At 45.7% G+C, this 10,410-nt stretch overlaps 1 protein-coding gene across 1 annotated transcript in view; it reads right to left on the reverse strand.

Annotated features, from left to right (window-relative positions):
* Positions 1 to 7,871, reverse strand: part of LYST (lysosomal trafficking regulator) — a 191,017-nt gene extending 183,146 nt beyond the window's left edge. The window contains exon 1 of the mRNA XM_053207470.1: positions 7,367 to 7,871. The gene's annotated coding sequence lies outside the window, so the exon portion shown is untranslated. The remainder of the gene's footprint in view (positions 1 to 7,366) is intronic.
* Between the last annotated feature and the right edge of the window lie 2,539 nt (positions 7,872 to 10,410).

The following is a 10,410-nucleotide window of genomic DNA, read 5'->3' on the forward strand; positions in this document are numbered from 1 at the left end:
TGCCCCACCCGACTGCTTTGGTATCCAAATGAGTCTTCGTCCTATGCTAACATAAGGCTGCACTGAATGTACAAGAGGCACTTGGTAATTATAAATTAAGATAAATTAAAGTATATATTTTTTCTCTTTTATCTGCTGAAAAGGGAAGTATAACGCAAGAGAGTGTGACAGACAAGCCAGACCAGTCTCAGATAGTTTTCCTTAACTTCTCTACCTCCCCTTAACTATTGTTATTTTTGTTATCTGTTTGTCTTTTCAAATATACTTTGAATTACGTTACGTTGTGACGACTGCATTCTATCTTTTGTGTTCACTGTGAGCAGATAGAAGCTGCTCAATAAAATTTTTGAATAAATAAGGGAAAGATACAGAAGGATACAAGTAGCTGGGAAAATTTTCTGTGACCTATAGTCAAGTCACATGGTCAACAGTTGTGAGAAGTTATGTGTCTTTTTTAAAAAATTTTTTAATATTTATTTTTGAGAGAGAGAGTGAGAAAGGCAGGGAGAGAGGGAGACATAGAATCCAAAGCAAGCTCCAAGCTCTGAGATGTCAGCACAGAACCTGACGAGGGGCTTAAACCCACAAACCGGGAGATCATGGCCTGAGCTGAAGTCAGACTCCTAAGCGACTGAGTCACCCAGGTGCCCCAGTTATGTGTCTTTTATACTTTAGGAGATTGAATTCAAATCCTGATTTTCGTGCCTGGAATCTCAGAGTATTTTATATCTGTGTGCATTCTGACGTGGACTCTTGTTTGTTAGTACAGCTCTGTTTTACACAAAGAGAAATCACATTTGTAAAAGTTACATGCTCATTTCCCCCGTTCATCATGTAAACCAACCCGAGAGGTGTAGCACTGTCACATATTTGGAATCAGAACTGAATGTCAATGTAGTGTGGACTCACCTTAAGCCTAAGCTATGTTTACCTACGGGATTCAGACAGTGGCAGACGCGGGGGTCCCGGTGGGACCCTCCAGGAATAGATTTGCTTGAGTGAGGGAAGGGTATTCTGGGTGAGTGGGCACACAAGCTCCTCTAATAACAAAACCTGGGTTGCAGAAGGGAAGGGATGATGGTAGGTACAGCATAGTGTCTGATACTCGAATTTGTTCCCCACCGGCATCCTCGACATTTCTATAGTCCTGAAATTTCAAAGATGTTTTAAAGGCACCTGCGATTAAAACTGGAAGAGCCTGGGGCGCCTGGGTGGCGCAGTCGGTTAAGCGTCCAACTTCAGCCAGGTCACGATCTCGCAGTCCGTGAGTTTGAGCCCCGCATCGGGCTCTGGGCTGATGGAGCCTGTTTCCGATTCTGTGTCTCCCTCTCTCTCTGCTCCTCCCCCGTTCATGCTCTGTCTCTCTCTGTCCCAAAAATACATAAAAACGTTGAAAAATAAATAAATTAATTAATTAACAACAACAACAAAAACTGGAAGAGCCTGTTTGCGTAGAATCCCTGGTCCCGGGCAGCACTATTTTCATATCCATGCAACCACATAGTTGCATCAGAGAAAACAGAGTGGCCCCATGAATATTTGCGTCATGCGGTGGGGCCTGCCGGGGCCTGGAAACCGTTTGTCAGGTAAGACACATTAAAGCATCTTTGTGTGTCAGCGGGGGCATAGTGAGACCACGTCATCAAACGTTTGCCTGGAGTCTTGAAGGGAAGCAAAAACCCTTCTCCCTGACCAGCTTGGGCTGACATCAGAGCCATGCGGGGACCGTAGGGCCCCGTGGGAACGTAGAATCCATTTCGGAAACCCTTAACTTGTGGTCAGGTCTTGTGTTTTTAACGCAACCATTCCAAGAGCAAAGTTCTGAGAAAGCGGTTTCACTCAGCAGTATAGATGCAGCCCACGTGTGCCATATTATTGAAAAGGAAACGTATGGGGGGCGCCCGGGTGGCTCAGTCTATTGAGCGTCGGACTTCGGCTCCGGTCATGATCTCACGGTTGGTGGGTTCGAGCCCCACGTTGGGCTCTGTGCTGACAGCTCAGAGCCTGGAGCCTTTTTCGGATTCTGTGTCTCCCTCTCTCCCTGCTCTCCCTTCCCCCCATTTGCGCACGCTCTCTCTTTCTCTCTCTCTCTCAAAAATAAATAAGCATTTTTAAAAATTTTTTTAGAAAGAAAAGAAAATGTATGATCTGTTTGGAAGTATAACATCTGATACAGAAGAGGGGTCCAAAACACAGAATGACATTGGGGGGAAACTGCAGACATTATGTTGGAAAATCAAGCCCTGAAATAGAAAATGCAGGCAAGGTATTTGTAGAGTCTAGGAATCTGAGAAACCCGTTTGTCAGGTAAGACATATGAAAGCATCTTTGCGAACTGCAAAAGACCTTAAATAAGCAAGTACTTAAAAATATCTGGGCCCATTGAATGACCCAATCGTCTGGATTTTTATCCATGATTTAAAAAATATCATCGCATCACTTCACATGTGTTGGCATGGTAGAACAGTTTAGTTGGAAAACCCCTGAGGCAACACCCCAGGAGCAGGAAAACTCAGCCTTCGGCTAGATGAGGACTCCTAGTCAGCAGAGGGTCTCACCAAAACGCATTGCCTCCCCGGGCGAGGGGCAAGTGACTTTATGGCAAGTGACTCTGCCCCAATGTGGCCACCGTGCAAGCTGCTACTTGACTCAGATTCTCCTGGATTCTGTGATCTCTGAAAGATTCCCCCCTTTCCGTCTTACCCCCCTCCCCCAACACTAGACACACTCTCTCAAAGAACCAGGCACCAGGAACCAACAATAAAAATCGGGATCACAGCCCTGCTTCTGTTATCGTTGTTCATGCAGTACGGGTTTCTTCTGCCGACATTAAAAGCAGCGGCCAAGGATGCAAGGTCAACCAAATCAGAATAACAGATGACCAGGAAGTGGAGCATAAAGCATCATCTTAGGGTCGCTCACCCCTTAGGATAACCTCTCCTGACTGGTTTCCTGCCCAGCCTATAGTACCATTTCTGGAACTCCGCTGCTGACTGATAATTGGGTCTAATGCAGAGCAAGGGTTTCCTGATGGGATACAGACCACAGCGTCCTTACTGGCAGGTGTACCTCCGCTCATGGTTGGAAACCTGGTTTTGAGCCCTGCACCTGCCATCTATCATGCCCAGCTTAGCCAATCTAGTGGCCCGAGTTCCTCACACACGGATGCAGCCACCGGGTGAGCAGCTATCCCACCCACCTCGGCTGTCTCTCCACAAAGACAAAGAGAACATTCGCCACTGGGGAGAATGCCCTTGCGGGTATGTGGGGATTTCCTGAAATCTGATAAATTCCACTCAGGTACAATAGAGCTGTCTTTGACAATAAGAAGAATCCTTGGCCCCCGGGGACTGGTTTCGCCAAGGGGGTGGGAAATACTTGTGTGCCAGCGATATTCACCTCAAGTGCCGCTGAAAGTCACCCTATGTGCGCGGCCTCTGGTTACTGGCTCCCTAACCAGGTGCCTGAGAATTAGTGCAAAAGATGCCATTTAAAGGGAAAGAGAACGGGAACAAAACATTTGCCTCCGAATGGATAGTCTCTTGCTTTATTTTCTTTAAGTTTACTTATTATTTTTGAGAGGGAGAGAGAGCACGGGGGAGGGGCAAAGGAAGAGGGGGACAGAGGATCCAAAGTGGGCTCTACCCTGATAGCAGAGGGCCCGATGCAGGGCTCAAACTCACAAACCACAAGATCATAACCAGAGCCAAAGGCAGACGCTTAACCGACTGAGCCACCCAGGCGCCCTGATGATTTCTTGTTTCAACACCAGGCATTGCCCTCATCTTTTCCCCTCTAATTAGAAATGTGACCCTTATTTCATACTAAATTCCTTTCTATTTTCCAGGCCCTTTCTGAGCTCTCTAGAATAGAGAAATACAGACCCTAAAAGCCCTGAAAAGGGATCTTAATTGTCAGCAGAAATGCTTCAGAAGAACTACCATCTCAGCTTTTCCCCTTTGATTTAACTGCTATGAGTTAAATCACACAGCAGTGTGCCTTCTATCTTGTATACACAAGTGATTGATTGCATCACCCGAATCCTGTAATCGTTCCAAACAGGTAATCTTTGAACTGGCCACGGCTTCAATTCCAGGGAATGAAGTAGGAGGAACGGAGGAAGGAGACTACATCCCACTCAATGTTCATTTATCCGTCTACGTGGGAAAAAAAATCAGGAGTCTTGCCTTATGGTCCCTTCCTTTCCGGAGAAGTCTTTCTGAAAACACGGAAGAGAGGAATATAGTTGGTAAGATCTGAAAGTAACTTCAGTGGCCAGCTCTTTGAAGGCAAGAACTGTGTTGATTTATGACGCAGTCGACGTGTCATAATTTGGCACCCGCATCTTAACAGTGGCTCTAAACATGTCTTTGGCAACTGCTATTACAGGCCAGAAATAGCTATGTAAAGTAGGGTAAAGTATTCTACCTGCCGGTTTTCATGAATACTCCTGCCAATTCTGCCCCGATGGAACGCACACACGCTATATAGGCCTTCCCATCTAATTTTACCGAGAGTATTTTTTAAAGAATTTTTTATAATCTTGGCTCAGGGCTTTCTTTATCGGTGCCTATTCTGTAATGACACAAAAAATTTTCTCTTCAACTGCCACATTTTAAAATCCTGCCAGCCACTTTCCTATCAGATACCCCTCAAACGTCCCTGTAATTCTGCTTTCTACTCAAAGATTCTTTTTTTAATCTGAGTAGGAATGATCACGTCTCGCTGTGCTCTACCCTTTAAAGGATTCCACGTAGCTTCCTTTGAGAGATGAATATGAATCCAACTGACCATTTAGGCCTGCTAAAAATGCCCCAGGATGCATGGGGTGCCAATGGCTATGATAATTCAGATGATCTTTGTTGGTTTGTTCGTTGGTTTGAGGTTACCAGCACGCTTTCATTTGAATTGCTCTTTTCTCATGAATGGGCAGGGACATTTGCTATTCTACTGATGGTAAAATTAGAGCCTAAAGAGCTAGTCACTCACCGAAGGGGGCGGGGCAGGGCTGGAACACAGGATTCTGGCCTCTAAATTCCCAAGCAGGTCACAACCAAGTAATAACGACAAAACATACTAACTGGATTTCTTGAAAGCATTTTCTTTCAAGAAGCAGCTCGCCAGAGTCTAATTTTAGAGTTCACATGTTATTAGCACTTTCACATTTCGAGGGGTTTGTAACTTCTCTACGTGGGAAACATTTTACTGCAGGGCAGAGTCAAATATTCTTTTCGGTGCCTTTGCTGTGCTTTAATCAGCTAACATTACTCCAAGGGAATGTATATGTGGCTACACGGCCATATTGAAGGTGAACACCTGCCACGCACAATTACCTTTGAGGAAGAAGGAGTACGTGTTAGAATCATCATATGTTCCAGCAATTCCACCTCTAGGTGTATATTCCGAGAACTGAAAGCAGGGACTCGAATAGATATTTGTTACACTGATGTTCATACCAGCAATAGTCATAGTAATTGATAAGCAGAGCAACCCAAGTATCCTGGATGAATGAAGGGATAAGCAAAATGTAGTGTATCCACACAATGGAATAGTATGCAGCCTTAAAAAGGAAGTTCTGACCCAGGCTACAACATGGATGAACCTTGAGGACATCTTGCCAAGTGAAATAAGCCAGTCATAAAGGGAAATATTTTGTATGATTCCACTTCTATGAGACACCTAGCATAGTTAAGTTCATAGAGACGGAAAGCAGAGTTCCCCCTGCCAGAGGCTGAGGGGATAACGGAGAGTCAGTGTTTCATGGGGACAGAGTTTTAGTTGGGGATGACAAAAATTTCGGGAGATGGATGGGATGACGGCTGCACAACCATGTGCATGTACTTAATGCCACAGAACTCCACCCTTAAAATGGTAAAAATGGTAAATTTTGTGTTGTATATAGTTTATCTCACACTCGCACACATGTGCACATACCGGGAGACAGAACAATTAACCCTGATCTGGAGGGAGAGGGATGGAAACGGCTTCTCAGAGCACATGGCTTTGTCTTGAAAGACGAGGAGAGGTGCGCTAGGTAGGACAGAAGAAAAATGTACTCCGGGCTGAGGGAATAACGCCAGGAAGTAATAAAGCCATTACAAGGTCATATTCAAGGAACAGCAAATAATCCAGGTGCTGGGTACTTGCAGGTAAGTTACAGCAGATGAAGCCTCGATGGCAGAGTGTGGGGGCAGAATCTTAAACACTCCTGCGTGCCCTGCAAGATGTTTGGGCTTTATTCTGCAGGCAGTGGGAAACCACTGGACTCCTCTGTTTAAGCTTGCAGACATGACCGAGCTTACATTGTAGAAAGATAATGTTTGGCAGTAGTGTGAGGAATGGATTGGAGGGGGGAGAGATTAGAAGCAGGGACTCTGGTGGGGAAACTTCCGAGAGCCCAAGGGAGAGATCAGGAGGGCCCAGCTGGGAGGATGTGTGGGGGCGGGGGGGGGGGGGAAGGGGCATTTGGAGAGGACATGGGAACCACAGAGAGGTGGGGAGAGAGGAGGCTTATGGAGTGGAGGGTAGCTCCCAGGCTCCACGCATGGCTTCATCCATACCCCCAGTCAGGCTGACCCACCCACACGCACTCCAGGTCCCCTGGCCCAGAACAGTTGCTCAAGACCCTGCCAATCGTGATGGTAACCGGGGCTTGTTCTTACCTCCCAATCTCTAAAATCCGGACTTCCACACTGTCCTCAGCCCCTTCCCAGTTGGGTGGGCGCTGGGGCTCCTCTTGGCTTTCCTTCGAGTCCCATCCAGCCTTCCCCTCCCCCCACACTCCAGCCGTGGGATTTCTTACTTGTCCCTTCATGATACCCCACTCCGATCCTCAGCTCTGTGCACACTCCTTCCTCACAGACCAGTCTCTGGCCTCCAAGATGGGGTGGGGGGGGGCAGGGAGGGACTTGAAATCTCCCTAGCATAGATTAGGAATACGATAGAGGCTGAAGGTTGGACAGCAGTGAGGGAGAGAATGAGTGCACTCAGGGAATGCTGCATTTGACACACCTGAAAATCCACCAGCACCCATTTCTTAAAGGAGTCTTTGTAACTACTCCATGCCCCAAACAATCTCAGTTTGCTGGCCTCCAAGAATCAGAGCTGCAGTCTTTCTAGTGAGGGTCTTTGGCTCACCCCACCGCAGAGGAGTATCTTCATTGGCCTTCCTTTCCGCACAGTCTCCAGCCTCTCTGAGCAAGCAGCCCGTAGGAACCAGCTCCTGAGAGCACAAGCACTGCCAGCAGCCATCTGCTAATCACCTTCCCCAGTGGCTCTAAAGTTCTCCGCCTGTCCCCAGCCGGCCCACCAAAGCAGCTCACACTCTTAGCTGGCCCTGGGAAGCCTCAGAAACGTGTTAACCTACCTGCACAGTGATTCCCTTCTTCGGGTGAGCAGGGAACCCTTCCCTTTGGTAGTCACACTGCAGGCTAATTAGCAACCATCTACTCTGTTAGCTGCAGTGAAACTGGTCTCCTCCATGCTGTTAGGCGAGCTGAGTCGCTTGTTTGCCGTGAACTTCTGGCTTCCGTTCAGCTGACTTAGGGGAGGATCATTCTCCTGGCATTATAAGAATGCGCACGCACAGTTGAGTCAAACAGCCTGATAGACGGCGAAGGCAAACCCTGCCGCACTGTCTGATGTCACCGGGAGGAAGATACAGGAGCAGATGGTGAAGGCAATAACTTCATGTACCACAAGAACCTCAGAACACAACCTTCCCACGGAAGAACGGATGAGCTGCCGAAACAGGCAATGCACCGAACACTCTGGCACTATAGCTACTCTGATCAAAGCCGAATCGTCATTGGGAATGGCTGCCTGTTTGCCCTACGCCGCTCTTGCCTTGGGTGATGGAGCTGGGCAATCTCTGTGTTGCCAGGAAAGCGAGTGGCCCTCTCTCCCTCTGGCTCTTTGGCAGGTGGCCACCCTTGCATCACATGGGGAATCTGGCAAATCAAGTCCAATTCCTTTGCAGTATAGCTGCAGCAAGGATTTCCAGTTAGTGATTTCGTGGTGACTCCAATGAGTCACAGCGCCCTGATTGTCCTGCAGAGGGGGAGGGCCTAAGTTTGTCCCCGTGAGGATCGTCATTACTCTTGGTTCGAGAATTCTGCAGTCTTTGGAGCTCAACCTGAGAATGAGAGTCCTGCGTCCAGCCACTGCCACTAACCCTCTGGTTGCAAACTTTCACCAAATTGGTGGTGTAGATTTCTGCCCTTCCTTTGTGCTGACATCTGTCTCTCTCCTTTTTAAATCTGCTATCATTTCTTGTTTAAAGTTTTTATTAAAAACTGCTGTCATTTCAGGTGCCTGGATCGCTCAGCCAGTGAAGCATTGATTTTGGCTCAGGTCACAGTCTCATGATTCATGATCAACTGTATGGGGCACTGTGCTGACATCTTGGAGCTTGCTTGGGATTCTCTCCCTCCCTCTCCCTCTGCCCCTCCCCTACTCATGCTCCCATACTCTCTCTCTCTCTCAAAATAAATAAATAAACATTTTTTAAATGCTGTCATCTTTTATTTTCGTATTTTTGTATTTTTTTAAATCTACATCCAAATTAGTTAGCATATAGTGTAACAATGATTTCAGGAGTAGAGTCCTTAATGCCCCTTATCCATTTAGCCCATCCCCCCTCCCACAACCCCTCCAGTAACCTTCTGTTTGTTCTCCATGTTTAGGTCTCTTATGTTTTATCCCCTTCCCTGTTTTTATATGATTTTTGCTTCCCTTCCCTTATGTTCATCTGTTTAGTACCTTAAAGTCCTCATATGAGTGAAGTCATATGATAGTTGTCTTTCTCTGACTAATTTCGCTTAGCGTAATACCCTCTAGTTCCATCCGCGTAGTTGCAAATGGCAAGATTTCATTCTTTTTGATTGCCGAGTAATACTCCTTTGTGTATGTGGTATATATATACCACATCTATATCCATTCATCCATCAGAGGACATTTGGGCTCTTTCCATACTTTGGCTATTGCTGATAGTGCTGCTATAAACATGGGGATGCCTGTGTCCCTTTGAAACAGCACACCTGTATCCCTTGGATAAATACCTAGTAGTGCAATTGCTGGGTCATAGGGTAGTTCTATTTTTAGTTTTTCGAGGAACCTCCATACTGTTTTCCAGAGTGGCTTCATCAGCTTGCATTCCCACCAACAGTGCAAAAGAGATCCCCTTTCTCCGCATCCTCGCCAACATCCGTTGTTGCCTGAGTTGTTCATGTTGGCCATTCTGACAGGTGTAAGGTGATATCTCATTGCAGTTTTGATTTGTATTTCCCCGATGATGAGTGATGTTGAGTATTTTTTCATGTGTCGGTTGGCCATCTGGATGTCTTCTTAGGAGAAGTGTCTATTCATGTCTTTTACCCATTTCTTCACTGGATTATTTGTTTTTTGGGTGTTGAGTTTGATAAGTTCTTGATAGATTTTGGATACTAACCCTTCATCTGATATGTCGTTTGCAAATATCTTCTCCCATTCTGTTGGCTGCCTTTTAGTTTTGCTGATTGTTTCCTTCGCTGTGAAGAGGATTCTTATTTTGATGAGGTCCCAGTAGTTCATTTTTGCTTTTGTTTCCCTTGCCTCCGGAGACGTGTTGAGTAAGAAGGTACCGTAGTCAAGATCAAAGGGGGTTTTGCCTGCTTTCTCTTCTAGGATTTTGATGGCTTCCTGTCTTACATTTAGGTCTTCCATCCATTTTGAGTTAATTTTTGTGTATGGTGTAAGAAAGTGGTCCAGGTTCATTTTTCTGCACGTTGCTGTCCAGTTTTCCCAGCACCACTTGCTGAAGAGACTGTCTTTATTCCATTGGATATTCTTTCCTGCTTTGTCAAAGATTAGTTGGCCATACATTTGTGGGTCCATTTCTGGGTTCTCTGTTCTGTTCCATTGATCTGAGTGTCTGTTCTTGTGCCCGTACCAAATTGTCTTGATGATTACAGCTTTGTAGTATAGCTTGAAGTCTGGGATTGTGATGCCTCCTGCTTTGGTTTTCTTTTTCAAGATTGCTTTGGCTTATTCGGGATCTTTTCTGGTTCCATAAAAATTTTAGGATTATTTGTTCTAGCTCTGTGAAAAATGCTGGTGCTATTTTGATAGGGATTGCATTGAATATGTAGATTGCTAAGTTTCAGGATATAAAATCAATGCACAGAAATCGGTTGCATTCCTATTCACCAACAATGAAACAACAGAAAAAGGGATCAAGGAGTTGATCCCATTTACAATTACACCAAAAAACCATAAAATACCTAGGAATAAATCTAACCAAAGAGGTGAAAAATCTATACACTGAAAACTATAGAAAGCTCATGAAAGACATTGAAGAAGACACAAACAAATGGAAAAAGATTCCATGCTCCTGGATAGGATGAACAAATATTGTTAAATGCTGTCATCTTT

The sequence above is a fragment of the Acinonyx jubatus genome, chromosome D2, assembly GCF_027475565.1.
Source record: "Acinonyx jubatus isolate Ajub_Pintada_27869175 chromosome D2, VMU_Ajub_asm_v1.0, whole genome shotgun sequence".
NCBI lineage: Eukaryota > Metazoa > Chordata > Mammalia > Carnivora > Felidae > Acinonyx > Acinonyx jubatus.